We start from the raw sequence: 6,756 nt of genomic DNA, 5'->3' as shown, positions 1-6,756 counted from the left end.
CATTGTTATATATTTTATCTCTCACTGAATACCTGTTACATAATAGTGATTCTGTGTTAGTTGCTGAATGTTGAATGCAGTTTTATTACATCATCACATACAGTGCACCTCTTCTGCCAGGAATATTATAAACAATTTGTTAAGTATTCCTTTTCTTTCTTTCTTTCATTTATTTATTTTTTTCAAAAGTAATCTCTGTGCTCAATGTGAGACTCAAACTCAGGATCCTGAGATCAAGAGTCACATGCTCTACTGACCGAGCCAGGCCGGAGCCTCGTGCTAAGTATTCTTTCTTTCTTTCTTTTTTCTTTTTTTTTCAAAGTTTATTTATTTATTTTGAGAGAGAGAGAGAGAGAAAGAGAGAGTGCACAAGCATGAGCAGGGGAGGGACAGAGAGAGATGGAGAGAGAGAATCCCAAGCAAGCTCTGTACTGACAGGGCTCAATCCCACGATCATGAGATGATGACCCAAGCTGAGATCAAGAGTTGAGCGCGTAACCAACCGAGCCACCCAGGTACTCCATTATTCTTTATATTTCATTATTCACAGAAGAACATGAGCTATTCTTGGCCACACAATAAACTACCAATAGGAGGTGAGGAAGTGAAGGAGGAACTATGAATTTCCCTTCTTGAGCTTCAAGGCACATTTTTTTTTCCAAGTTTTTTTTTTTTTTTTTAATTCATTTATTTTGAAAGAGGGAGAGTGTGGGAGGGGCAGAGAGAGAAGGAGAGAAAGAGAATCCCACTGTCAGCGCAGAGCCTGAAGCAGGGCTTGAATTCAGAAACTGAGAACATGACCTGAGCTGAAAACAAGAGTCAGACATAACCGACACAGCCACTTAGGGGCCCCAAGGCACATTCTTTCAATTGAATATATTGTAAACCAACAGAGACTGTGAATGTTATCTAAAACTATCCCTTTTATCCTTATAGAATATAATGTATAATGCACTTTGGTTGTTATTTGGGGCTTTGTAATATACTGTATTGCATTCATTACTATAATTACTTGAGTACCTTGTGGGAACTTGAGTACCTTATGGGAATAGAACCATTGGAAGAGGAGTTTTGAAACCAAACGAGGTCTAGTATGGGGTTTCTCAAGAATGGTCTGGAGACGATTAAACATAGTGGTTACAAGAGTGCATCTTGGAGGCAGACAGTCTTGGGAGCAAATCCTAGGATGGATAATGGAATGTCACTTAGCCCTACGTTCCTCCCTTAAAGACAGGAATAATAATATCCTTATTTCATTGACTTGTGAGGATGAACAGAGGTCATTCGTACATATTGCTTCACACAATGTCCGATGCTTAATAAACATTCACGAATTATTAAAACAGGATGGATGGATTATAAGAGTTGTAACAGGAAGTTAAGATGGAAAGACACAGGCTGAGGGAGAGAAATATTCATGTATATATAAAACATATATGTATTGAGCTCTTAGGTGCCAGGCACAGAGAATTAACAGCTAGAGTTGAAGAGATATTGAGAAGGGAACCAGAATTACAGGGAATCAGGGGCACCTGAGTGGCTCAATCAGTTGAGCACCCAACTCTTGATCTCGGCTTATGTCAGGATCTCACAGTTGTGAGACCAAGCCCTGAGTCGGAAACCTGCTTAAGATTCTCTCTCTCTTTCTCTCTCCCCCTCTGCTCTCCCCTCACACTCATTCACTCTCTCTCTCTCTCAAAAAAAAAAAAAAAAAAAAAGAAAAGAAAAGAAAAGAATTATAGGGAATCAGGTTGGAGTAAATAAGTAAAGGTTTAGGGTTATTGATAAAATTAACAAAATATAGGTGGTTCATGATAACAGACTAAAACAAAATGGTAGTTAATGAATACTTGATGAGAGCCATGGCTGAGCACTCACTGAATTAAGATCCCAAGACAGAAGATCCCAGCCTAGGAGAAATAAAGGATGAAAGGGGCATTAGACCATTGACCTTGGCTTCCAATTTACTAGATCATTCCAAGCAATGCAAAAAACTTAAGTCCATTATACTCAATTTTTCCCTATCCAAAAGGACATGTGAAATCACATGCATGGTATTTTGAGGGTCGGGCATCATAAATTAGATTGCAGTGATGATTTACATGAGTTTCCTACATTGTGGCACTTCCCCAGGTTTGAATTTATCAACCTTAAAAATAGAGACTCTGGTTGCTGTGTTCTGTTGACATCAAAGTTAAAATAGGATCAACCTATTGATTCTGTTGCTGCAGAAAGAAGAAATTCCTCCCTCTACCTACTCTGGCAGTGGGGAATCATGAATTTTCTTAACTGTGCATAAACCTGTAACTATTTCCATTGTGGGTTTATGAAAGACTGCCCTTAAACTGGAAAAGAAAGAAAGAAAGAAAGAGAGAAAGAAGAAAGAAAAGCTTGCTGCAGAGGGGACATTTTAAGGCAAGATTATCCTATGTAAACAGAAAGTATCTTATTTTTCCTAAATGCCTATGACCTAATTGTCGAAATAGTGTTAGTATTCTATTGCTTGTATGAGTAATTACTCTATCATATATAAATGTTTATATCTCCTCTTACATTTGAAACTTAAGCTACGTTTCAAATTCATGAAGTGTTGGGGCGCCTGGGTGGCTCGGTCGCTTAAGCGGCCGACTTCGGCTCAGGTCACAATCTCGCAGTCCGTGAGTTCGAGCCCCGCGTTGCCTCTGTGCTGACCGCTTGGAGCCTGGAGTCTGTTTTGGATTCTGTGTCTCCCTCTCTCTCTGCCCCTCCCCCATTCATGCTCTGTCTCTCTCTGTCCCAAAAATAAATAAAAAAAAAAAAAAAAAAAAAAAACATTGAAAAAAAAAAAAAAGAAAATATAGATTCAAAGTAAATAAATATAACAAGCTACAAAGGACAAGTTAAAAAATATAATATTTCTGAGGTGTCTGGGTGGATCAGTCGGTTGAGTGTCTGACTCTTGATTTCTGCTCGGGTCATGATCTCATGGTTGTGAGATCGAGCCCCTTGTCAGGCTCTGTGCTGAGTGTGGATCCTGCTTAAGATTCTCTCTCTCTCTCCTTCTGCCCCTCCCCTGCTTATGCTAGCTCTCTCTCTTTAAAAAAAAAAAAGTTTAAAAAATATATAATATTTCTTATTCAGACAAGGATCACATACTATTTGTCCCTAAAAATCTTTAATCAACTTTAAAAACAATTTAAACTTCCTTGGGTTAACCTGCCAAGAAGCCCAGTTTATTCCTCTGTTTTGACTGCAAGTGAAAGCCCACATGCAACCAGAATAATCTATTTTTCTAGTAGCATATGGTTCCTTTGCAAACTTCAAAACCAGCTGTGTTTGTGTCTCTAAAGAAGCTTTGGAATTTGTTACATGGTGATGCTATCCAAGAACTGTCCAAGTCTACTTTTATTGAAAGTTTGTGATTTTTGGCTTGGCCCTGAATTTTTTTTTTTTTTTTTTTTTTTTTCAAAGTCTCATGTGTTTTATTTATTTTTTTTTTATTTTTTTTAATTTTTTTTTATTTTTTAATATATGAAATTTACTGTCAAATTGGTTTCCATACAACACCCAGTGCTCATCCCAAAAAGTGCCCTCCTCAATACCCATCACCCACCCTGCCCTCCCTCCCACCCTGCCCTCCCTCCCACCCCCCATCAACCCTCAGTTTGTTCTCAGTTTTTAACAGTCTCTAATGCTTTGGCTCTCTCCCACTCTAACCTCTTTTTTTTTTTTTTTTTTCCTTCCCCTCCCCCATGGGTTTCTGTTATGTTTCTCAGGATCCACATAAGAGTGAAACCATATGGTATCTGTCTTTCTCTGTATGGCTTATTTCACTTAGCATCACACTCTCCAGTTCCATCCATGTTGCTACAAAAGGCCATATTTCATTTTTTCTCATTGCCACGTAGTATTCCATTGTGTATATAAACCACAATTTCTTTATCCATTCATCAGTTGATGGACATTTAGGCTCTTTCCATAATTTGGCTATTGTTGAGAGTGCCGCTATAAACATTGGGGTACAGGTGCCCCTATGCATCAGTACTCCTGTATCCCTTGGATAAATTCCTAGCAGTGCTATTGCTGGGTCATAGGGTAGGTCTATTTTTAATTTTCTGAGGAACCTCCACACTGCTTTCCAGAGCGGCTGCACCAATTTGCATTCCCACCAACAGTGCAAGAGGGTTCCTGTTTCTCCACATCCTCTCCAGCATCTATAGTCTCCTGATTTCTTCATTTTGGCCACTCTGACTGGCGTGAGGTGGTATCTGAGTGTGGTTTTGATTTGTATTTCCCTGATAAGGAGCGACGTTGAACATCTTTTCATGTGCCTGTTGGCCATCCGGATGTCTTCTTTAGAGAAGTGTCTATTCATGTTTTCTGCCCATTTCTTCACTGGGTTATTTGTTTTTCGGGTGTGGAGTTTGATGAGCTCTTTATAGATTTCGGATACTAGCCCTTTGTCCGATGTGTCATTTGCAAATATCTTTTCCCATTCCGTTGGTTGCCTTTTAGTTTTGTTGGTTGTTTCCTTTGCTGTGCAGAAGCTTTTTATCTTCATAAGGTCCCAGTAATTCACTTTTGCTTTTAATTCCCTTTTGGCCCTGAATTTTGAAAATTATATAGGTTATAAAAAAAATGTTAGGGGCGCCTGGGTGGCTCAGTCGGTTAAGTGTCAGACTTCAGCTTGTGTCATGATCTCACAGCCCGTGAGTTCGAGCCCTGCATGGGGCTCTGCGCTGACAGCCCAGAGCCTGGAGCCTGCTTCAGATTCTGTGTCTCCCTCTCTCTCTGTTCCTCCCCTGCTCATGTTCTGTCTCTCTCTCTCTCTCTCTCAACAATTAAGAATAAACATTAAAAAAAAGTTTTAAAAAAGTTATAGATTTCTTAACTAGTCTCATATAAACAAAAACTATTATAAGTTACATATTTTATTATACCAACAAACTGAAAGAACTTCAGTCTGAATGATCAAAGATGAATAAAAGTATTGCTTTATACCTGTCCCTAACGTCATATGCATCACAAAGACAAAGGTGAGCTAGCACCAGATTATTTGTAAGTAAAAGTTTCAGATTTTCCAATTCTGTTCCCTTCTAATTTTAGTTGTAAAACACAATTAACATTTTGAACTCAGAACACATAGAGTTAGCTTAAAGCTTTCTGAGTTAAGATTATGTAGAATTAGGGACACTAATAAAATCAAAAAACACATTTGAGTTGCTAAAATGTCCAGACTTTTAAGTATTTTCCCCCCTTAGTGTCAGAAGGCTCTTCTAGAGACTACTCTCTTAGTGAAGAAGAAATAGTTACGTGTTGGGACACCTGGGTAGCTCAGTCGGTTAAGCATCCAACTTCAGCTCAGGTCATGATCTCACCATTCACGAGTTCAAGTCCCACATCAGGCTCTGTGCTGACAGCTCAGAGCCTGGAGCCTGCTTCGGATTCTGTGTCTCCCTTTCTCTCTGCCCCTCCCCTGCTCGCACTCTGTCTCTCAAAATAAAAATAAACACTAAAAAAATTTAAAAAAAAAAAGAAATAGTTACCTGTTAGTTTCATCTGTTTCTCATTTCTTAAATTCAATATTTTTATTTTAAAACTAACACGCACGGTATATCCCCAGTTTTAGAAAATTATTTCCGTGTCCTAAGCTATCTCTGCATGTGTTCATCTATCATTCCTCCTGTCTGTGTGTCTACATAGATAGGAATGTCAAAAAAGATGTTCACCTAATGTTGACGATGGTTGTTTCTACATGGCAGGAAAATTTTGTTGATTTTTTCTCTGTAGTACTTTTTTATGTTGCTTAAAATTTTAAAATAATGGATCACTAAATGTAGAGGTAATACAGTCATTACTCTCAAATACATGAAAAAGGGAAAATTGCATTGGACAGTCACAGTCTTTGCATTTATTTTTGCCAGTGGAAGACCCCAGAGGAATTAGGTAATGCATCTCATGTGCCAAATCCTGAATAATTAAATAAAAATGTCTGTCATATACATGGGTGTACACATGAGTCGAATAAATGATAGATAAGGTCTATCATTCATTTCTTTTTTTTTTTTTTTTTTTTTATTTTTTTTTTTAAATTTTTTTTTTTTCAATGTTTTTTATTTATTTTTGGGACAGAGAGAGACAGAGCATGAACGGGGGAGGGGCAGAGAGAGAGGGAGACACAGAATCGGAAACAGGCTCCAGGCTCCGAGCCATCAGCCCAGAGCCTGACGCGGGGCTCGAACTCACGGACCGCGAGATCGTGACCTGGCTGAAGTCGGACGCTTAACCGACTGCGCCACCCAGGCGCCCCTATCATTCATTTCTTCAACAGGGAATTCAGCACTTGGGTGTCACATATGTTCAATTTTCATCCTACCAGTTGGAAACAAGCTCTGAATCATGCTGATAAAAGCAGAATTCGTGATTAGCAGAAGAATAAGAAAAAAATACGTTTAGCTTAAGTAAAATGGAGAACCAAGAAATATGGGAAACGACACTCTATTCTAGTGTATGGAACATAGTTTTTAAAGGGAAGTATGGTTGACACACAATGTTGCGTTAGTTTCAGGTGTACAACACAGGGATTGGACAATTTTTTTTTTTAATTTTTTTAAACATTTATTTATTTTTGAGACAGAGAATGAGAGAGAGAGAGAACATGAATAGGGGAGGGTCAGAGAAAGAGGGAGACACAGAATCCGAAACAGGCTCCAGGCTCTGAGCTGTCAGCACAGAGCCCCACGTGGGGCTCGAACCCACGGACCGCGAGATCATGAC

Source organism: Panthera onca, chromosome C1 (assembly GCF_046562875.1).
Source record: "Panthera onca isolate mPanOnc1 chromosome C1, mPanOnc1 haplotype 2, whole genome shotgun sequence".
Taxonomy (NCBI): domain Eukaryota; kingdom Metazoa; phylum Chordata; class Mammalia; order Carnivora; family Felidae; genus Panthera; species Panthera onca.
Note: the sequence above shows the minus strand (reverse complement) of the source record.